Raw genomic sequence first — 24364 nt, forward strand, 5'->3', positions numbered from 1 at the left:
GAGAAGTGCTCCTTCCAGCACAGCCTAGACTGGGCACAAATCTGTTCACAGATTCAGTCAAAAGACCAGCTTCAGGCTAGGAACAAAAAAAACATAAAATAAAATCAGAGGATTTTATTTAAAATCAGAGAAGGGACACACACAGTGTGGGGGGACACAGAGGAGCCGCTGAGATGCTGCCTTACCCAAATCCAACGCTGGCTGAGGTTAGTGAGGCTCCTGCCTTTAAAATAACCCTAATGAGAGGGTTATTTTAAAAGAGAAAGAGACAGGTTTGTGGTGATGTTGCCCTTGGGCTTCTGGGATTTTGTTTGTTTGTTTTTTAAAATAATTTAGCAAGTTATGGCTCCATGTAACGTATGAAGGTGATTTGATGTGGTAATTACCTATTACATTTGACAAGGTAATTAATGTAGCAAAATACCACTGTACAATGTGTAAATGTAGTTTGCTATCATTAAAATATGTGTCTGCTTAGCAAAGCTGTTCTGTTCCTAGAAAGAAGAAAGGGGTAGAAACCTCTCAATGGTGCACATTCTGTTATCTGAAGAGTATAGAGACTGACCTTCATCTTCAACTATGTTCCTGCTCAAATAGCAGGACCAGACAATTCTCAAAACTAATAAAATTGGCAGCATCTCCCAGGAGTAGTAGAGGGCTATGTAGATACCTTTAACACCTCAGCTAGAAATGCCTGAGACTTTGATGTCAACGTTTGCTTACAGCTCAAGAATAAAATATCCTTGAAAACTGTTTTCTTTTCAAAAATTCCCCTCTAACGTGTCAGGTATATCAACCTGCAATGAAGGGTTGCATTGCTCCTGGAAAATGAAAATCAACAGCATCACTGAGATGCTCAGAAATTTTCAATTATTTTCAATGCTCTGATGACTTTGTCTCTACATGAAGCCATCTGAGCATGCAATGACGTACAGGAGAAGTCAAAGGCGCATTTACAAAGCTAAAGACAACCTAACAGGAACAAAGTAAATATCCTAAATATTATTACCATTAAGTAGCAAAAAATACTCCCAAGTAAAGAATATATTCAGATCATGTACTTGGGTCTATAGAAAATAAAAATACATTCTTGACTGAAATGTCCAAAACCAAACAAAAAACCTTCACTGGTTACACCCAAACCCTCCCTGAGTTTTCAAGCAGCAGAATTAGCATCTGCTTCCCACTTGGATTCCTAATACTGCTGTTTTCACATTATAATGTCTTAAATACTTTATGGTTTTAAAAAATCCTGAAGACAATGTGCGTCTGTTTGCACAGACAAACAAAGAATGAGAAAACAACACAAGCACCCACATATCAAACACAAGTGATTTAGAGGCAAAGGTATCCAATCTGTGATGCCATATTTAAGAGTTTCCTATCCTTATTTTAGGGACAGTATCCTTAGTAACCTTTTAAGAAGAAAAAATATACTCTTTTCTGAAATCATCTTCACTGCCAAAGGAACCCTTGCAAACACACCAAGGATCTGATGGCTGAAAGTATTTTTAAGTAGCTCTGCCTCTGCACTAGAGGTATTTCCATGGCAGTAACCACCACTTACACCAGGAAAACTCTTCAATCCTCCCAAACAAAAATGAAGGCTTTCATGATGACTACCAAGGAGTACCTAAGCTAATCAAATCTCCTCCTACCCTTAATTCATAGTAATTTAGAAAAGTACTTTCAAGGCTCTCAAAAGAAGCCCTTAGGAGAACCTTAATTAACCAGATGCAACCCACTTCATCTCGTTCCTCTGCTACAGGGGACGAGGCTCACATTGGGACATACACGGTCCTGAGAGACTGGGTTAAAAACAACCCACAAGGATGTTTTTCCAGCCGTTTCCTTACCCATTTCACAAGAGAATACTTTACGATAGACTCGAATGGCTCGTGACCCAGCTCCTGGGTGCAGCTTGTGACAACAGACAGACCTCCCTGCCCAGCAAAACAATGTCACCAGGGGTTAATGTGACCAAGCCACATTCAGGGTGCCCCCCCCTCGCCTTCATGCACCTTCCCCAGCCTCCCCACATCCAGGACGGCAGCGAGACAACTGCCAGGAGAAACATGATCCTTTCACACCCAAGCATGAAGTAGCAGATGGGAGAAAAACCTCCCCTTTCTACAGGTTCTTCTATTACTAATAGTTTTGATTTTATTACGTGGAGGTGAGAAACAAAACCAGACATTTGACTGCACTGAGGAAAAAAAAATAATAAGGAAAGAAAAAGAGTGCCTTCTGTGGGAGACACACATTTGAATGATTCAACGGGCTACAAAGTCTTGAACAGAGCAGCTGCCAACCCCTTACTTGGAGAGGAAAAGCCATCCAGGTGCAACAGCACTGGAGACAGGAACACAACTAAGGACTGAGATTGGATGAATTAAAAGACCCTTCCCAGCTGGTATTTCTTTTGTGAGAGAAAGAAACACCCAATAACCCAAAGAACACCTATAAAATCACCCTGCTGGGGAACCTGAGCTCCCCACAACTGCCCAACACAAATATACTAGTCACTTGGAGTAATCTGAAGTCCCAGTTGCTGGGGATAATGTCAGTATCTCTGGTCCAGGTGCATTTGCACGGGTGGTGCAAGAGCCTCAAGAACATCATGAGTTCGTTGGACAGTGGGTGCAAAACGGCTTGAAGATGAAAATTGGAAAAGCATCTGTCTTAGCAATATAGAAAAAATTAAACCATGTTTACTTAGTATTAAACCACGTTCACATTTTCTTCCTTAGAGAAAGGAAGAAAATAATACTTTAGAGTGGCTGCAACTTAATCTAAGAGTTCATATGCACTCACAAAAATCTATAAATTAACGCTATATTCTCATTATTGAAATAGTGAACTCTTAATGCTCTTTCTCACAAACTCTGTTTTGTATACACAAGAAAGCAGTGCTACCATTTGCACTCTCTCCTCTTCTTACGTGTTTTTACCCATTGCTTTAGACAAAATAAACCCACCCTAAAAATGCCACCACGCTTGCATCTATCACCAACACTTTAAGGGTCATGTAGAACAATCCCAGAAAGCCACTGGGAAGTTCACAGAGTTCCACAACACTTCATATTTTATAGAAAGAGCCTCTCATATAATGAACGGAGATGAAAACAAAAGTCATTCCTTACATTTTTTTCATAATGGTAAAAATGCTTCACACATATAATTAAGTTACACATGGAGAGATGTTTTTCTTCAGTACTTTAATTATTCATCAGGTATAGCATTGTTTTACTGTAGGAAATGTTTGAAATACAGAAAAGCTTATTCTTTCAGAAGTATAATTTCAGCCTCTGTTCAATTATATCCTTCCTCACAGTAGCTAAAGAGAGCCTTGCAAATGTTGTTTTCAGGCAGTGAGAAAATTCAGTCTTGCACCTCTCCCCTTTGCTCCCCTCCTGAGCTTTAACTATGTTGTTTTCTTACAATTAATTATTTAGGTGGTTCCAGTAACAATATATGATTACTGCTGTACAGTCACAGAGACATGAGCTGAGCAGCAATACAATTCATTGCTGTTTGTTTCATCTAGGACTTGTACCGTGTGAGAAGAGAAATTTTCCTTCGACTTAAAACTTGCCTAAACTTAGCGATTCAGCATTTCAGTGTTGTTTTTTTTAGGACGTAACCAGCAGTAAAAGATTGCTATAAATATGCTCTCCCTATATTCCTGCACTGCGTAAATATACTTTAATGGTGGTAATTGAAATTTGAATAGGATCCCAGCACCTGAGGCAGACTGACGCGACATTTAATTTATACAATTAAACATGAGGGTGGGGAAGCACTAAACAAACAATGTTTGTTACTTGTATGTTTCACATGAGACCTGTTTTCTCAGTTTATCTGTCCTGGGCTGGGTTTGGCAGGGTGACATCTCATGGAGCAGAGAATTAGTCCCTGGCAGAGTCTGGCACAAGGGGAGCAGAGAGATGCTTGCCATCAGCAGGCACTCACCCACCCAGGCAGGGGACCAGGATGCCCAGACAGAGCCCAGGAGGAGAGATCAACCTTTCATGGATTCACAGCATGAACCCAAGAGCAAAAAGCCATTTTAGAACATGCAGGTTTGACCACCAGTTCACCAAGTGCAAGGCGGAGCTTCAATTCCCTCCATCCAACAGACCCCAGGTCAAGCCCTATACAATTCCTGTTCCTAAAGACTCAAAAAGTACATTCTTGCCCACATAAATCATGGAATTAAACGTGGAAAGAGCCAGGTACATAGCAAGTCACCTACACAAAATATAACTGAACTGGGGAAGCAATCGCAGCATTTTACAAGTACTCTTTTGTACTGCAACACACACCAGCAAAGAACAAAGTCAGCCCCAACTTTTCTGGCAGAGGAGGCAGAGAGGGAGACACTACAGCCCCACATGCTAAAGCTGAGCAGATTCAGTTCCTCTCATCCCACCAGGAACATTCCCTCTTTAAATAAACTGTTCCTGGTAATCTGTTTAGTCAATGCTTTGTGTTTCTGTCTGCACGCTGATTCATCAGAGCACACCAAAGGATCTCTGCCATATGATAAATGTAGAACACAGAGTGAATAGTGCCCAACTAGAGTGCTTGTCATTATCCAACTCACAACTACTGCACAAAGGAAATGTGACAAAAAAAACAAACCAAAACAAAAAACACCAAGAAAGGAGGAAAAAAAGTCTGCTTTCTACATTGTCATGGGGGGAATTCCACCCTTCATATGTGAGTGCAGAGAACTCAGTCAAAGTAAGACCAAGGGCACGTGTGCACACACACACACGTGCACACCAGTGCAAATGCAGATATTAGCAATATGGGATTGTTTTAATGCATTATCAAACCACTCAGTGAGGGGTTTTTCTCTTTCTGAATCTGCACTCTATGGCCCATCAGCATTACATCAGCTTTTAATATAGCCAGGATTACAAATCAGGTGTCTCCCTGGGTAGTACTGTGACTCTGGAAAAAGCAGGTGCTATTTCCAAGCACGCATATGGGCAACCATTACAATATGAAATACGCACATGGTGATGGGCAAGGTGGAACGGGAGGGGAATGTAATAATCTGAGACAAAACAGGGGCAGAGCTCATGGAAACCAGTTCCTACCAACGAGACAGGCTGAACAAACTCTGGGCTTGCCTTGAAAGGCACCGTTGAGCAAACCAGCCTTTTGAGTGAAAACAGACTGGTATCAATTCCAAAAGCAAAACTTGCATGACCCTTCCAGGAAGGAGGATTTTGATGCAGGGCTCCTGCAGGACAAGATACAATCTGCAAGTTTGAAGAGATGCTGTGGCCACATGCACTATGACTGTGCTGTGTTCCCATGTGACTTACTCTGGTTTATAAGGACTTTCACAGATGTTAAAATTCAGCCATCTCACAAACCTGATCCCATGAAAGAACAATGCTCCAATGAACGCACTCTCAAAGCCAGGAGGATCTCCTGCCTCCTCAAAAAGGAGCACCCCTTTTTGAGGGTTACACATCACCCCTCACTCTCTATTGTGGGCTGGAGAACCACATGCTCCCAGGAAACAAAACCCAGCAATTTCCATCCATTTGAAGGACCCTTGCTCCTTCTCCAGAGCATGCTTCCACCTCATTATCAAGAAAGTTAATAACACAGCTGACCTCATGGAATTGGCATCATCACTGAGATTCACTGGCAGGCAATAAACTCAAATTAAACAGAATGAAAATGAAATGTATCAACTCCAGCCATTATTTTACCACAAAACACCTTTAATCCACTGTTTTAGTTCTACCTCCAGTTGTGCCTTGAATATATATCCACAGCACATTATTTTTCTTAGGATTATTTTTGTCTTTGCATCTTTCCTGAAAAATGAAGTCTTATCTTGTTTAATCCTTATTATATAAATACATTCAGTTTTATTACCAATAACTACACACTAATCCTGTTTGGATAATTTATCCATGCTTATAAGCTTCAAAAACATAAAAAGGTATCTCATTTTTTACTATTAGTATCATATTTAAAAGACATTTTATATTTGATTTTAAAAGCCAATTGACCTGCTAACTTAAAAGAAGTTTGAGATTTTTTCCTTTTACTTTCTTTGCCATAAACTAAAGTAACTGTATCCATAGGCTAGTTTTGTGTTATTTATGTAAAATACAGAAAAACCCCCTTTAAAAAAAAAAACCAAAAAACCAGTGCTTTACCTCCAAACACACATACAGCAGGACTGAGCCTGTGTCCAGCAACTTTCTTCAGCTACAACAGAGTCAAAAGCTCCCCACAAACACAGAACAACCAAACTTGAGAAATAGCGTAAAGTTTATTAAACTGGAAGGTAACTGTTGACACATACTTGCTTTCAAGGGGTCCTTGGCAAGAAAGTGGCAGCAGTTACAACAAATTAACAGCGTACAATAAAAGCGCCATAAACATGCAGCATACATAATAAATCCAATCAAGTCTACAACTTGCACAGATAAAAATGACAAATAGCCACTGTCTGGGAAAATAAAAAAAATATACATTTCTCAAACACTGCTGTTCATCATTGCAACATGGTTTTGCCCCTAAATCTAAAATACAAATTAAGTGATTTTAATACGAACAGCATTGTACATAATATATTTACTTTCCAGCCTCCCCTCTCCTTCCCCCTCCCTTCTTTTCCAGCTTGCGAAACCAGGGAAACTCCTTCAGCAAAGCTTGCTTTGGGCTGATTTGCTTTTTAAAGATCTGTGCTGTGTTCCCAGTGTTTATACAGATGTGAGCTGAGTGATGCTCAGCAAAACACAACGAGCATCCCTGAACTGACAGAACACAAATACCACCACACTTACAGCGGCTGTTGCTCCATAATTTACTGGCTGGCTGCATTAATCTCCTGCATCTAATCTGTTTCTAATTCTAGCTGCTGAGTTTGGGATCCGAAATTTGTAGCCACTGCGAGGCATTTCAAAGCTTGAGCAGCATGCACCAAGAATTTCAGCTCGGAAGAAGAGGCCATCCCAAAAGGGAGCAAAGGGAAGTGAATCAGGGTCCGTTCAGCATCTGGATATCTTTACTGCCAGATTTAAGAGCCCTCCTTGCTAGTGAGTAGCAACTTGGCAAGGTGCAGCTTGGTGGCTTCTGCCCACTCTACCTGCACCAATATTCCAAAAGGAGCTGCCACAGTGGGGAGACTCTCACAGGAGAGGGAAGATTAACAAGCTCTCATGCAAGAATAATTAAAAAACTAAATATATAAAGTGCTTCAACTGCACAAACTCCTCCCTGTTAATCAAAGGGGGAAAACAAAAGACTTCCTTAAATATCATGTATATGGTAAGTGTAATAAGAGGTAAATTATAACAATTACAAGTCATTAAAGAGAGTAATTAAAAATAACTGTTTAGATAACAATGACTTTCTTGAAATCCTCATAACAGAAGCTCAGCTTTTTAATCACTTTTCTGCAATAACTCGCATAACTTCAAAATAATTGCAGATTTTTAATTTTTATATACTGAAAGAGCATAAAAGTGAAACCCATAAATTATATGTTAACTCCAGCTGTTAAATGTTGGCATTTTGTCTTTAAAAAAAAAAAAAAAAAGTTCAAAATCTGTTTCCTTAAACCAAGGAAATGTGGAAAAAGGCCATCCTGCCAGTGGAAACATTCAACAGCAGAAAGCTCATGCTGCGGTTTCTTGCCGAGGCAGCAAACTTCTCTAAAAGGGAAGTTACTGCCAACTCAAATACTGTTTGCTTTCACACCCAAGAACAAACTGTGTGCATGGTGAAGGCTTCCTGAGGGCTCAATGCAGCTGGAGCATGCTGAATAAAGGTAACTAATGTCAAAGCTACTGTAAACTTGTTCTCATTTTTCTATCAGCAAGTTCTCATCAATGAAAACAAGGCTATTATTCCCCCATCCTTCCTTTAAAAAGAAAAAAAAACCAAAAGAAAAAAAAAATCAAGAAAACCAAGAGAGAAATGAACTTTTATTTTTATTTACCGTCATTACCCTCCTTTTATTCCTCCAGTCCATGGTTTAAGGCATTTTTCTTACTGCTGTTTCTAAGCAGACAAAGCTGTTTGCAAAACTTTCCCCTGCCCTTTCGGAGGACAGGTCAAGCTCAATTCCACGAGCACAATAAAGATGAATTTCCAGGGCCGAACACAATATGCAACAAGGTTCCTCTCCCCGAGCAGGAAATGCAGAGGGAGGGTTTCAGTGCAACTTGACAAATTAGAGCCAGAAAGCCGTGCCAAAGCAAACATCATTACTGGGAGGGCTCTGCTCAAGCACAGACAAGGGTTGGACGGGTGTCCTGTCCCGGCTGGCGACGGTCACGCCACCGTTACACAAGGACGGGAGTGCAGCTCCTCACCCAGTGCTCGTGTGGAGCTGGGCAACAACTGCTTCCTTGGGGCAAGTCCAGGTACTGCCTCCCCGTCTGCTCCCCGCCGTGTTAGAAGGGCTTCTTCTCAAAAACATGCCTATGAGAAATTTCTCCCCCCACCCTCCTCGAGAGTATGCCTGGAAGTTGAAAGTCCAAACCACTGCATTTAAAGAAAAGGGATTTTTTTCCCCTTGCTCATCAAAGGAACCTGAGAAAGCGCGGCTATTGTGACAGCGTAAGATAATAGCAGTTTCATCGACGGTTCCACTTTGAAATCAATAGTTATATTATTTTGAAATACAATGAAGGAAGGAATTAAGATTCTTGTAACATCTAAGAAAAAACTAAACATTATCAGATCCTGCCTTCCCTCTTCTAGCCAGCTGGCATACCCAGAATCAAACACAGTTAATCATTTAAAGGAAGAATCCTTTTCAAAGTAGAAAATCACACCGTTTATTCCAGAACTCCTACTCAATACTATTTTTTTCTGTGTACTAGTGCCTAACACAACACACTGAAATGGCATAAGGCATAAATGCATCTTTATGAAAGAAACCACGAGATTGAGTGAGCAGCCGAGTCTACCTAGGAGTCAACTCTCTTCCTCCAGCTGAGCTCAAGATGGGGCTGAGGTGGAGTTACCACACCACTCTGACCTTACCCACCCCTCCACGCACCCACACAGCTGTGCAAAGTTCCCAGTCACCTGTCTTCTGATCATTTCACCACAAAAAAAAAAAAAAAGGGTAAGAAACCAAAGTTATGACACACAACATTAAGCATTAACCCCACCCTGCGCACAGACTGAAAAAGCTAATCTTTCGTTTCGAAGACTGAAAGATAAAAATTGGTCAGCCCTCCTCTGATGGCAGAGCTGCAAAATAAAGACGCTTCTCGCCAGGCCCCTGCGATGATTGATGCTGCAGCCTCTCCCTCCTCCATCACTCCCTACCTTGTCTGGTCACTGGTGGCAAACCAGGCAGCCACGGACACGCAGGCGGATCTTGCACCTTCTCAGGCCGCAATCCTCCCGTGCCAGGCTGCTGCCAATGTCCTTGCAGCCGCCGGAAAACAGGCCACAAGGTTCAAGTTAACTGCAGAGCGTTACTACACTGAACATCTGGTCATGAATGAACGGATTGCCCACTAACTCTCAGCGTTGGGCAGCTGATGAAAAATTCAACATTTTCCTTGTTGGCACAGTTGTTTTGGAGAATTCTCTAGAGCTTCCTGAATTATATTAAGAAAATTTCACTGCAGCAATCTATATCTGTGAGAACAGCTGGTGTTGAAAGGGATCTGCTGCACTCGGTGTGCTGGGGGACCTCCTGTTGGATCACGCTACTCTTACAACATTTGTCCTTGAAAACTTAGCTCTGCCGCGAGGTCCTACAGACAGGACCGTTAAACTTAGAAACAAGCAAAAAAAAAAAAAAAAAGTTAAATTAGAAAAGGGCATCTGGGTGAGAGAAACAAGCTCTCCAGGTCAGCCAAAGACACTCAGCATCTCCACGTGCTCACAAGGCTTGGCTAAGCCAGGACAGGCTCTATTCTCTAAAACACAATGCTATGATTTCTCACCACTTTCTTCCCTCTCCCAGCATTGTTTTAGCTCATTAACAGAAATCTCCATTCTGATAAACTCTGGGTCAAGCAGCTGAAATGCCTCAATAAATTTTATAACACAGATTCCCCTCATGCAAAGTCCCTCATTGAACTGCCATGCGCCAGTTGCACAGTTTGATAAAAACCAGCTCCACACCATGTACGGAACTTGACTAAAACACAAACTTGAGAAATCAATCAAAAAAATCAAAGGGAGGAGAAATAAATTTAAGTTAGAGCTAAAAAAAAAAAAAAATAATGGTGTTTATTTCAGGACAATAAAATTTGAATTTTAAATCTTATAATATTTTAAAGAAATTAACTTCTTGATAGTGTGATAGTATAATAATAAAACATGTATATCTTTTTTCTTAAGGAAGTGGTAAACTTAAGTCATGCTAAATTTAGGCTATTATCTATGCAGCATAAATTTCACTTCTGTGTATAAATGCTAACTTGCATATTTCTCCATGGTAACTAAACTATGATTAAAACAACAGTGAAACCAGCCTTTAAAGCCACCTGTTTAACTAGGAACAACCTAATTTACAAAAATACTTAAACTTAGAAATTTCATGGGAATCTAGATCACGTTTTTCCCAGTAGAAAGCTCACTTTTCCATGATCACATAATTGTAATATACTTGGCTTCGGCTGGTAATCATTTTTTTCTCTTTCTTTTTTTTTTAACTAGTGTAATTTTTTCCTGCATTGTTCAGCCTAACACAAGTGGTATTTAAGATTATAAAGAATAAGTCTCTAATAACCCTTTCCAAAAAGGAAGTTATTTTGCTCCTTTGAAGGGATTAATTTACCTAGAAAGTATCTCCATGTTTTACAAAAGGAACAAATGAAAGAAATGAGAAAATCCCAAACTGAAATTCCCATTAGATATGGTAAGACACCTTCAAAACTCATTTTTCTGTTGCGATATCCTTGTAATTTACTAATGAAGAAATGGACTGTTTTTATGGGTCAAATTAAAGAAATAATTATAATACAACCCAGAATAGTAAAAGTGTAGGTACAAGCAATATTTTCTTATTTAATTATAAAGCATAAAAATAGATTTGAATATGAATCATTTTTTAACCATAGAATTAAATTTAGTACTTAAATACTGAAAGCCCCTTGAAGTAGAAATATCATCATAATAGGTTTGGTTTGGTGTGAAATACATGACTCATATATTCATGACACATATCTAAAAATGCCTCATATTAAAACTTTATTATAATAAAAAATTGATCACCATTTTTGTCTACTGGTTTTCAGATGATGTAATACCTAAGGCCAAATCTCTGGCTTTTAAGTAATGATGAGCGGAATAGTTTCACAGCAGCACCTCAAAATGTTGAGAGTCCATTGCATTTACACTTGCCCATCCAATGTCATATACAAATGTAAGACGGATGCTAATTAGATAACAATGGTTTTAACATAATGCCTACAAAAACTGGCATTAAAACCTTTCCCTGCTATTAACAGCCCTGAAAAGATGAGAGAATACAGCTCCCAAGTCAAACCAACACAGTGAGAGAAGACCCACGGTGCCTGATCAGACATGAAATAAAGTCCCAGGTCTGCAGAAATTTAAGAGCAGGCCAGGCTTTACACCTGGAGATCACGTCAATGAGCTCAACTGGACAAGCACTGCAAAAGTTAAAGCAAGCACAGAGATGGGACTTCTGAGTTGTAGCAAACAAGCTGTAGAAATGAGAGCTCAAGAGCCACATGTGGTATAGACTGACAGTGATCCTCACACCAGCTCAAGCATCTTCTCAGATTTATTATTTTCTCACAAGTTTTACAACTGTTAATTTACCTAAAGACTTTAAAAAAACATTCTAAAATATCAATATTCTTTAGGAGAAAAAGTATTTCAGAACTCAATGCAAAGTTCACCAGATTCCCATTTGTTGCAGATGCTGTCCAAGATCACAAGAACTGAAGCCCATTCAACCAGGAAAGGCAAAATTGTTTTGTTCCTAGCCCAAGTTTTTTTTGTTTTCTAGATCTGTCAAAATTTTGTGAAATGCACAATTTTGTTGCCTTTATGTAACCAGGATCTCCTCTTCATTTTGTTGCTGAGGTCTCTCCATAAATTAACAAAAAAAACTATGTAAAACCACACGTGCTAATGAAGTGATCTGGAGTTTAAAGGCACAGACCACAAATAACACAATGTTAAAAATTGATCAGATTTGCAATTCTGTCCGCAAGCCAGTACACTTTTCACAGACAGATCACCAGTCCTTCAGAAGGGAAATAATTTCTACAAAGCAAGAGAAACATCTGTAAGATGGGGTACACAAGTGGAGATGGGACAGGAGAACCAGGGCAGGGGGCGAACATCCTCCAACCCCTCCTATCAATCGCAAGCTACAGAAGCAACCAGAGAGACCAACACATCCATAAAGTTCTCAGTGCTTCCCTATGCACAAGCCAAATATTTGGGGAAGGTGTGTCAAGTGATGGATGAACAGGGCTGGTTACAAATAATTGTGCTGGTTCTACTCATCTCGAGCCCATTGGGGCCCTACACTAACACTGGACATTTTAGTGCTCTGATCTGTTGTTACAGATCTCTTCCACGCTCAGAAATCAATCACTTGGAAAGCTGATGTGGCTCTGTTACACTAATTAAACTTTGTTTTGCACCAGAGTCCTGCATTTGCAGTGTGTGTACAGTATGTAAATTATACAAATTACAAGAAAAGTTGATTAGCGTAATTCAAATCTCAGCGCAGTTACTAAAATTAACAGTGAATACAAATTATACAGAATCATTTCAATGCTGCTGAGAAGCTCCTCACACAAAGCATGTTACCAAATTCACAGAAGTGGACACCAAAACAAGGAAAAACAAGCTTGAGAATATTACAGACAACCGTTCCCAGGGAAATGTTGCCCAAAAAACTAACTCTCACCCAACCTTATTAATTCTTCATGGCCATTATTCAGGGTTAAACATTTCTGTGGTGTCTGCCTTGCTCTGTTTGCAGCTGTGACAGCCCCACTTGCAGCATTTTCTCACCATCTCACATTAGGCAAAGTAAGAAAGGTAAATGTTCTTTAACACTGACAGCAGCATTTTTTTTTTTTTTTAAACAAGACTCAAAGTTGTTGAGGTTTGAGGTTTGTCCTACAGGTCCGGGACTCCTCACCTGGACACTAGAGAGACCAAAATGTCCAGTTCCCTTTATCCTGCCCAGTAACCTCTTCCTATGCTGCTCATCCTTTACCCCCTGCCCCTTTGAACCCTAGGCCTGAGGAGCCTCCAGCTGACCCTGCTTCTGCAATACCCAGGACACCCACAGGAGCACAAAAAGCCACCAAAGATCTTGCACAACACTGCCTTGACGTCTTTAAATCAGTAGCTGACTGCCCGTGAACCTGATCACTACCGAAGTCAAGGAGGCAGAAGTCACACAGGTAATGAAGAAATATTAATTGTATTCTCTTAGATTTCTCCGCACTAACCAGTCTGCCTGCCATTGCTCAACAGTGCAAAACAATCCAGAACTGGTATTTCTACTTGATTTCTATCACTAAAATGCCAAGCATGAAGTTTTGACAATGAATCTGTGATGTTTGTAGCAATAAGATTTATTTCTATGGGAGAGAACAGCAAGAGGTGCATAAATAAGGACAGAGGTAAAAAAAAGAAAAGGAAAAAAAAAGGGCATTTCATTGGAAAGGCAACAGCATTCTATTTGTGCTGGGAGCAGGGAAAAAATAACCCAAACACAAAGGATAGCAGAAAACAAAAATTCGTTTGAAAAATGCTTCTATAAAGTCATTAGATTGAATGTGTCCAAACCGGACTTTTGGTTATCCCAGACTCTGAGACAATAGTATTTTTCCTAGCCTGCTAGCAATGATAAAGGTCTGGATTAAACAGGAAGACAGGAAATTCAAAGTTAGCTTAAACTCTATTCATAAAAGGGGATGGGCTTACCAGTTCAGATATAATAATGACTAAAAAAGTATTAAGAAAAATCCTAAGTTAAAAGCTGATGAGAGATTCATTAAAGGTCTATTTTAATATTCTTTTCAAACTTCCTGTGGTTCAGTGAAAACCAGTATCACAGTAAGCTGCAAAACCAGGAAAGTGCCTAACCTAGAGCAGCAGCTGACTCTTCAAATAAAACCAGTTTCATGACATTTCAGCAGAATTCCCAGACCACAAGGCACGTATATAAGAACTTCAGATGCTTATCAGAAGCTGTTTCTCTGAGTATTTCTCTTGCTCCCTCCCCACCACCTATCAGCCACCTGCCACATCAAGCAAGACACAAGGCATGTCTAAGCAAGGCACAAAAAGACAAACTGAAGTGTAAAGACCCCTAAAAGAAATAAGGGCAAAATAGGTATTGAAGCTATTATTCCACTGAACATCTTGACTTTTGCAAGTTCATATCAGAGTAACAGCTAGGAGCAACAGAAGACAAGGAAGGACGTGGATGGGGCTCCAAGTAACCTGGTCTAGTGGAATGTTTCACTGGGGTTGGGAAGTGCATGATCTTTAAGGTCCTTTCCAAACCATTCCATGATTCTACGCTGTCTTCAGAATTCACCCATCACTATTGATCACTTCGCAAATATTAACGCCAATAGCAATCAATAATTAATTAACAGTGCTGTATCCAACAGACAAATAGATGCACATTACAATTTCTGCTGAAGCTAGGGCAAAACCAGTTGTGCCTCAAAACACATCAGCGGCTGGCACAGACAACTGACCGTGGGCAGCACATGGCCTGACACAATGGTGTGAGAGTTGGAAATTGCTCAGGTCCTGAGGAGGACGTGGTGGTGGGGGGTCTGCACTGAGAGGTGGCTGGGGGAAAGCAGCCAGAGCCACACAACTGCACAACAAGCCACGAACATGAAAAAAGCCGAGAGACGGCGCTGCGTAAGGACCGGGAAAAGCATTGTAACAGCGTTCCCATGGGATAGGGGCTGGCCACGGCTCCTCGGCAAACACAGCCAAGCTGCTCAGTGCAAAAGTTCAGAGCTACGGAACAAATTATTTCCTCCTTAATTGCCCTTCCTTCGTCTTTGCCCCTCACTTCCCCACAGCCAGCACACGACGCTAGGGCCACGCTCAGCAGCTGCGCTGTGCAAACTCTCCTCCGCCTCCGTAGCCTCCACCTGCTCTGGAAGGACGTGTGAAGACTCAGCCTCTGCAGGGGGATACAGGCAGCCCACTCCCCAGCTTGACTTTGGTGGAGTTATGCTGATTTAGACTGATATTCTGCCTGCATCAAAACAATTAATATTCCAGCACACTTGCTTTTGCTGTTGTCAATCGCCTCAGTAAACCCTCTTCTTTCTAAGACCTGAGATCCTTTGACTTAGCATGATCTTGAGCTGTTTACATGGAATTTGAGCTTTTCAAGTTATCCACTCCATTTCAGCATAATTATTTCCTTTAAACATCCGCTTCAATAGCATGAGCAATTTTGAACTTTTTATGCTGTTTAAATTCAAACATAAATTTGTACACAACAATAAAACACGCCGCTAATTTGTCATGCTCCTCTGAGCAACTGTGTCACTCACACCAAAAACTACTGACTATGGTGTTCAGAGCTTTCGTTCCTATTTCACATCACTCAATTGAGCCTTCTGTAGAAAAGCTTTTAACAACCACATCTGGTCTTTAATAAATCACTGCACTTTGTCTTCCTGCCAAAACTCCTCCTTTATCTAACTTACATCTTCATGATGAGATAGGAAATCACACATTATGGTGGTGACAAACAATTGTAATTATGTCATTAGTAGCCATTTAGTCTACAAAGGTTCTCAAAAAGGAAATATAATGCACAATAAGAAATATAGGATAATACATTGATCACAGTTCTAATCCGCTTTTTACTTCCCAAGTGTAAAAAGCTGGCATAATTCATGGGCACAGCAGGCAGTAATAGTATACCACTTTATGAACTATGCAGCTATTTTATTCCCCTATCTACTTAAAAATAAAAAAGCTTTTAATAGCTTGATTTAAACATAAAAGTTATTTATGATGCTTCACTGATTATAATATTTATTTATTTAACTTTCCATGAAAGTGATTCTTTCTGAAATGTAAGCACATACTACGGTATCAAAGATCTCAGAGAAGAACCATTACACTATCAAAGAAAAAGCGAGGAAGAAACTTTGGTATCGGAAAGAATTCAGAAAACTCATCTCTGTACCCTGTATGGCTTGGAAACCAGCACACCACAAATAGAAACAGCTCTTTTACCATTTAGGAATTTTCTAAAAGCAATTAAAATATAAACAAGGGAAGTTTAAGAGTTCACTCAGAACAAAGGTGTCATTTAAACCAGCTCATATGCTGGAATATTCACACATAAAGAGCGACTGGAGTCCGCACTGACAGGCTCCAATGGTGCCTTTACCATTTCAGTTCAAATCCAGAGTGCTTTTGGGACAAAGTGCATTAGGCTTCACTTAGCGCACTGTAATTCACATCACAGAGCAAGCTCAGCAAACTATCAACTGGATTCCTCTCCAATTAAACTCAACCAGCTCGAGAAGCACCCTTTAGAGCCCATGCTTAGCACCAAACTGTCAAACCACAGGACTGGATCAAATCTGGGACTGTAAAACCTCTGGAAAGCTCCCAGGTCTATGGAACCAGCTGCTTCTCTCCACAGAGCCACTGCTTTTGCCCAGAACTGCTGAATAATGCATACACAGCTCCAGAAAGCTGCAAACCACCCAAAAGATTTGTTTCTATTGCTGACTGTTTTACATTTCTGTAACAATCAAATAATGAAAATGAACTTCATTTAGGTTTCCAAAATAATCCTCATTTTGAAGGCATGCTTTAGAATTACTACCCCCTCCATCATTAAGTTTTCTCCCCACAGAACCTAACACAGGTTTGGGTATTTTGCCAAAAAACCTGGATTCCAACACCTTTGGAATATTTTGTCCACCAGCTCTCTGCATCCCTGTGGTGTGAAATAAACGTAAGGGTCCTTAAGCACCCATAACAGACAAAGCCATCATATCAGCAAGTGTTATTGTATCACCCAAAAGAGTGGTTCAATTTTCCTTCCACATTTGTGAAAACCAGCTGCACAAAGGACACTGAAGAACTGCAGGGAACCAACACACAGCACCATCGTATCAGCTCTTCTACACCAGCCTGAGCTATCGTGCCCCAAATTACTGCAGGTGCTCTTCTGGAAAGTTTATCTCTCAAATCTCTGAACCTTCCTCTGCCTGGTGTATTCCCCACCCCCTCATCCCGCCAAAGGAAAACCATCTCTCAAGATATCCAAACACCCACTCCTGCTTTCATGCTTGGTTTGTTACAGTCTCCACTGTTTCCTGTTAACCGTGACTACAAACCTTCCCCTACGTTCAGCCCGGTGAGCATCGCTCACCTCCGTATCTGGCCAAGGTATCTCCAGCAAGGCTAAATTCACACCATAAGGATCAAGTAGGTCAAAGCTTGTTGATAGCATAACCGGGAGGAAGGAAAGTATCCACCTAAACCGCCCCTAATACAGTGAGGCATCAGGCAGCAGCAATGCTATGAGAGACTGCGGATGCATATCACTCTGAAATGCCTGTTCCTGTACAGGGCGGGAGAGCTACAGCCAGGCCTGAAAACAGTCAAATCAAAAGTCCACCCAGGTTAAATTCCTGTACTTCCAGAAAAGCCTGAGTCGGTGCTTCGGGAGATGTATCACCCATTATTTTTTTTGTTCGCACCAAAACCTGTGCGGTGCAAACACACTGAGTATTGGAATTTTGCAGTTCCAGGGAGAAAAATATTTCCCCGACCCAAAGGAAGAGGAGTATGTGACATTGCATGACAAAAATAATTACCCTTACTGGGAGGGAAACTTCAAATCCTGCAAGTTGTATGTTTCAAGTTGTATGCTTCCAGCCAAGGGCCCGCAGAACTGAGCAGCACCGGCCAGGCACTGTGAGGAAACTTTGGACAAGGGCTGTTAGGAGGAGCTTTTGTGTGAACTTCTTTGTGTGAAGAACGGAGACAAGCCTTCGAGTGAAAATTATACACCAACTCCTGGGAAACTCTTCCACACTGAAAACCACAGAATAAGCCCTTGCCCTTGGGCTTGCTGCCTCGCAGCAGCATGGAACTCAAAGCCAGTCAACTGGGTCACAAGGCTAAAAGCATTTCTACCTTGCCCAGCCAAGAAAACCACTTCCCGGTGGTACCTTTCATCTCAGCCTCGCTGCAGCACTCCCCACCCTCCTCCTGCAAACAAACAGCATTAACCCTTGCCTCCTGGAGATCCCACTGTCCCAAGGCTCAGCAGTAAGGAATCAGTAGGCTTAGATAAAAGGATCAAGGCAAGATGGGAGAAAAGGGAAAGAGAAATTAAAAAAAAAGAATAAGAGAAATTCGCTAGTCTGACATCAGCAGAGCTCATTGCTGTCTACCTGGGAGCAGCACTTAGCTGCAGGGGAACATCTTATACTTCTGTAACTCACACTACCACAATGGGCAGATCATGAAGGTAGGACACATCTTCCATAGGTCTGCAAGAACAATAAAGGCACAGAGGAATTATTCTTTGAAAGCTTTTCACCTAAACCATGAACGGGAAAAAAAAAAAAAGGGGGTGAATGCTTCAATGCCATTTTGTCCTTTATTTGCTCCTTAAATTCCTTCCTTTATCATGAACTTAAATAAAATTAAGAGAGTGGAAGAGCAGGTGAGAATCAACCAGACTGCCAGCTCTGCTCTGAACCACCTACAAACACCTTGTCTGGAAAAATACGAACTGAGCAGTCAGTCACTACTGGACAAAACAGGAAGATTTCAAGACAGCCAGCTTCAGGTTACTACTAAAGTGGTTAGAACCGTGCCTCCACAGGCACACACAGGCTGGATTTTTATCCTTGACACAGTTGCAGGGACCTTTTGCTTACATTTAGGCAGTTTCAAAAAGCGAAGAGACAGACTTTCATTTGAGCTGGTGCGACAGCCTGACTGACCTGTGCGAAGCTGTAGATGATTTCCAAAAATGCCACAGCCATGGATTAAAAACACATGCTACAGCTAAGGAAACCTTGATGAAAATTATCCACAGCCCTCGAGAAAAGAAATAATATCTACATTTCCCAGTACTAATAGTTTAACACTATCCCTTTCAGGAACCATTCTTTCCTTGCTTTTACCTTTTACCTTAGGAACCCAAATACAGACCAGATCTAGAGGGGCTTGGAGAGGGTGTGGAGTGAGGAGCACGGTCAGCTCCATGGTGTTGCCTGGATTGAACTTCAAGCTTCAAATACTTTATTTTATCTCTCACACTCTTTATAGGAAGAGAAGAAGAACCACACTGACCCAGTCTGCTCCCCCAAGGCCCTGGAGCTTCTCAAACATAACTAAATAAAAAAAGTGAAGATTTTCATGGACCTACAGGAACTGTGGCTATCTTCTAAGAGAAGCCTCTACTGAGTCAAACTCTGGAAGGGCGTGTCCAAACTCCAGACTTGAACCTCCAGGAACCATCTCTTGTTTTCTGCAGAAGCAGCCAGGAGAAACACTGACACCCGTAACACTTGCCAGGCTTCGCTGAAGAATTCAAATGAAGGTCTCGTTCTCACAGAAGAATCTGTTCTCTGTTTAGCTAGTCCCACCTTGCAACTGAAACTGCCAATGAACCAGACTGATGGGTCAGATAAACTACATTATGCCCAGGACAGTACCCTCCATGCTTCTTTGAATATTTTATCACCAATGGTTTCCAATTTACTCGCTGATACAGGTGACTGCTCTGACATTTTTCAACCTTGCATGTACTGCTTTATCTTCAAAAGGGAACCGAAACCCAAGGACTTTCAAGGCAGCACTTATTTCTTGTTTTGCAACACACCTTTTTCAAGGCTCCTGGACCATCCAACTTTCCACCCCTTGCCTTGAGAACCACTTTCTGACACATGGATCAAGTCTCCAGGTAGAAAAGATTTCTCTTACCAAGCCTTGTTTTGCAGTTCTCCATAAACACAGTTCTCTGTTTATGAGGAGAAGAGTTTGTGTCGAGAGGAACCCTTGTTGCAGGAAGAAACGTGCAATTTTAATTGTATAACTGTAATCAAGAAATAAAGACAAGACTATCTCAAGGTTTGCCTGTCTAATCCAATATAATAAATCAAGGACATTCGCTCCTCCAATTAATGCATTTAACAAAAGCCTAAATGAGCCAGCAGTTAAGTGACCATGGGGATGGTCTATACTTAGCAGATAAATCACCCACTATAATGCACACACCTACTTAAAAACCCTCTCTAGCACATCTTTTGTCTTGAAAGCTGGTGACAGATTCTCACCCTGACAGCCATGCCAAAATGCAACCACCCCAGGTTTTTTCAGGGAATTCAGTACCCAGCAAAGGCTGACACTGTCCCCAAAGAGGTCATGGTGATGTTTAACCAGAGGTGGTCACCACTGCAGCTCATAAATACTTGGGCCAGACAGGTGCCACGCAGATCCAAAGATATCTGGGACTGGAAAATCACATACAGTAGGAAAGCAAAAGAAAACACAAGGACCTACCTGCATCAGCCCTGGTTTCTCCACACAATAACCAACACTCCATCACTCAAGGACCATCCAGCTGGTGACACTTACTCAGTGAAAATGGGAAGGAAAGGAGGGCCCAAAAAAGCAGCAGGCCTGAGCAAAGAGCTCAGGATTTTCTTCGTGCATTTGTGGGGAAGGCAGGGGGCACATCACTACCTTCACTGGGATTTGTAGCAGATCGCTTGCAAGGCTGGCTGGAAACCTCGTTCTCCTCAAGGAGTGGCGCCTATCCCATGGGATGGACCCATGGAGGAGAGAGCCAACACCACCCACATGAGCCACCAGCAACCCATGCAGCTGCAGCAACTACCCCACAACAGACCCCCATCCCTGCTGAGGACTCTGCAACTCATGTCCCCATCAAATTTATCAGCACTTTAAACTTAACATAATAGTCATTGATGCAGCAAAATAACAGCATTGTCAAGGTATGCCATGTGCTACTTAACGCTTTCTGGAGATCAGCATTAGGGCCACCAACTCTGAGAAAGAATTGGGCAGGTTTCTCAAAATAAAAAGCCATTAAGAACCAAGAGGAAGCATAATTGTTGACTTTTAATATCCAGGCAAAATCCACAGTAAATAACAATAATTTGCTTGAAATATTGTTCCGTACAGCGTGTTCACAGAAATCCAGCATACAATTTTCAAGAAACTGCAGGCAAATTAATTGTATACTTTCACCTTCTATGCTCCACTCACACAAGAAAAGAATAACATTTTGCCACACATTGAGTAACTCATACACGTTTGAAAAGAATCTAATCAATAACATTCATTTAATTTGAGATTAGATTAAATATGGACAAAAGGATCAGAGAAGCTTGTAACACCTGCAGCATTTATCCCAATTTTGAATCCACTTGTGCCAGCAGGTTGTCAACAAGGCAGAGAAGTGGGGAAAATAAAAAAAAAAAAATCAAACCAGTGACCACATTCACAGCCACACTAACAAAAAGTTAAGATAACTCTACATAAGAACTTCAGGAACTGAAGAAGATTAATCTCTCCCCAGTCCATCATTACAGAGGTTACTGCAAAATGTAACACATGTAGATAAGACCAAGACAGGATTTTCCCCCTCATTTTACTCCTACAAATGAAATAACAACAGATCATCTTACTTGCCAAGGTTTTTAAAAGCAGGTACGTTCTGTGAGCCAAATTGCACAGCATTAACCACACAGCACCTTTATTTGTGTTGCCACACACAGCATCAGTCCACAACATTTGGTATAGACAATTTTTTTCCCTTTCCTGGCCACAAGTTTGATACAGTGACTCATTACTGCTGTCAGATCATAAACACTGGGTAAACAGCTCAAGAAATAAAATATATAATAAAGGAAAATCTCCCTGCAAGCACTCCCCATTGGCTTTAGTGCACCATCACACTGGTTAAAGGATTTTGGTTTTCCACAAGGAAACGTCACTTGCAAGGATTAGCACTCCACCCTCTTTGTTAAATACTCTCCCCACTGCCTGCGTGCATCCCATCCCTCATGTCGCCCCATGATTTAAATTCTGTCCTCAGTTTAGTTCACACTCAAGCACTCAAAACCATTCAGTTTCTGTATTTCTGTTATGAAGAATGATTTACATGCTCTTCTTTTTCACATCCTTAGCATCCGCACCTTCAGCAGAGGAGCAATATACAAAAGATGCGCAATGACTGTATAAGGGGTAAGGAAAACCTGATCTTTTTCCACCTGAATTCCCTGGACCTTGTAGCTCCCCAGAGGAGATGATGATGAACCCTTCGCTAGTGGAACAGCACTGACTGAAAATGTATTGGCATCTGTTGACAGGCTCTGTCGTGGGGTTTGTGCATAACTCACTTCATCCATCCAAACACCACTTTACTGGTACAAGGGCTTCAGTCAACCTGGGGAACCACGTAAGGGGTAGGAATCAACTCTTCCTTAGCTTTTGGTAAATTTTCTTTGTGCAGATTTGAGCTGACATGCTCAGTGAGGTGCCAGGACAGAGGAGCACTGGTGTGCATCCTCCCAGGAGCAGTGATCCCTCCCGTGCACTGCTGCCAGACACACAGCAAGGAACAACCACCTGAGCCCCTGGGACAGCAGCCAAATAAAAGGAACAGCAGCAGAGACAGAAGCATCGGGGAGTGAGTGGTCGAACTCCAGAAGTGATGGAAACCTGGATTTGATGGCTAAGCTAAACCAAAGCCCTCACTTATGCTAGGCCAGGTTTAAAAGAAAGACCATGCCTACGTACTGGGGTTACAATCTCCCCTCCATCCCTCTACAGAGACAGCCTAGCAAAGCTATCTGTTCTGCAGCTGTTCTGAAGAATGTCTTGTAGATGACTGTCTCTTCATCAGCTTCTCATGTTGAGCAACCAAAGGAGATACTGTGATTGTTATCACGTTTCACATAAGACTTCACATAGTCTTAGAGAAGATAAACAGACAAGCTGCATGATCTGTAACATTTGCTTTAGAGGTTTCAGCGGTGAAATGTTTGAAGCTGTTTCAAAACTAGACTGATGCATTGTCTGAACATTTTCCCAAAATAACCAAGATGCTCAAAGATCATTGTTTTTACTGTAGATATAAGGCCACGTACTTCTGCCAAGGGGCTCTGCCCTGGCCACAGAATATGGAATTTCATCACCACAACCCTTCTCTTGATGCCACCAAAGACTCTTTTAATGTTAAAACATACTTATTCCTTTGTGGGGTGCATTATTCAGGATGCAGCCTCTCAGCTTTCCAACATACAAAGTCCACAGCCAACTGCAAAACTCCAAAAGGCAATTCCAGTCCAGCTGCAGGGTTGACCGATGTGTAATACTTAGGAAACTGCTACAGAAAATAAGCATATTTGAAAAACACATGGAGCTCATGTTACCAGCCTCATTTACCTTACCAAACCACCTAAAGCCATGACATACCAATATCGCAACGTGTCTGTCAGTGATTACACAGATCAGAAGGTCAAATGATTTCCCAACTTCACTACTATCCAGTTTGTGCATACAAACAAGCTCAGCTGAAACCATGCTCTGACAAACAAAGTGAAACAAACTACTTACAGGAGAAAAAAAGAGTGAAGTTGTTCACTTCATCACTGCTCTGTGCTCAACACCGCTGTTCTGCTGCACGGTTATATTCAGACATGTGACAAATAACAATCAAGGCCATTTTCCTTGTATAGATTCCTCCATGAAAAACCATTGTCAATTTTCATCCAAAAACGCTTTATGTTCTGACATCAACACTAAAGAAGGCTCTTTAAAACCTTTAATAAAGTTGTAAACTAATTTTTCTGGGGAATCCAGAGCACTTGGTTCCCGGTCCACTCTATTTTTAAGACCACCCTTCTCTCGAGTGTTCAGTAGCTTCCCAAAGAGCCCAGCTGTCACCACTTCCTTGGCGTGGTTCACTTTAAAGTTTTTTGTGCACGCTTTTCCATTCACAACCATTTAGTAGTGCAGAAAGACACAGACTGAGTGTCAGGGACGGGATCTCCAGGTGTCCCGATGCTCATGGCACCTTCTGGGTGCCCACCCCTCAGGCAGCTGCTGCCTTCTCCCCCACAGCTCAGGATTTCACATAACTACTGAGTTCATTATTAAGATCACTGAAAACAGCATCATCCCATGCTCCCTGTGCTGCGTCAGTCCAGGCAGAACTTGACTGAGCTACGAGAGTACCTCACTCTAGAAAGGGATGATTCTGTCCCACACCGTTCCCTGGAACCAGCTGCTGCCCTGTATTTCTATCTCTGCTCATGCCTGAAACACTAATTAAAAGCGTGTTTCGTTTTTT

At 41.4% G+C, this 24364-nt stretch overlaps 1 protein-coding gene across 18 annotated transcripts in view; it reads right to left on the reverse strand.

The window, feature by feature from the left end:
* The window catches only part of FOXP1 (forkhead box P1), a 380821-nt gene that overhangs the window by 259281 nt on the left and 97176 nt on the right, over window positions 1-24364 (reverse strand). Inside the window, exon 1 of one of the 18 annotated variants that reach the window (XM_040076752.2) lies at window positions 20728-20762. The exons of the other annotated variants lie outside the window; for them this stretch is intronic. The gene's annotated coding sequence lies outside the window, so the exon portion shown is untranslated. Of the gene's footprint in view, window positions 1-20727; window positions 20763-24364 lie in introns of those variants that run through there. 18 annotated transcript variants of the gene reach the window in all.

Source organism: Hirundo rustica, chromosome 12 (genome assembly GCF_015227805.2).
Source record: "Hirundo rustica isolate bHirRus1 chromosome 12, bHirRus1.pri.v3, whole genome shotgun sequence".
Lineage (NCBI taxonomy): Eukaryota > Metazoa > Chordata > Aves > Passeriformes > Hirundinidae > Hirundo > Hirundo rustica.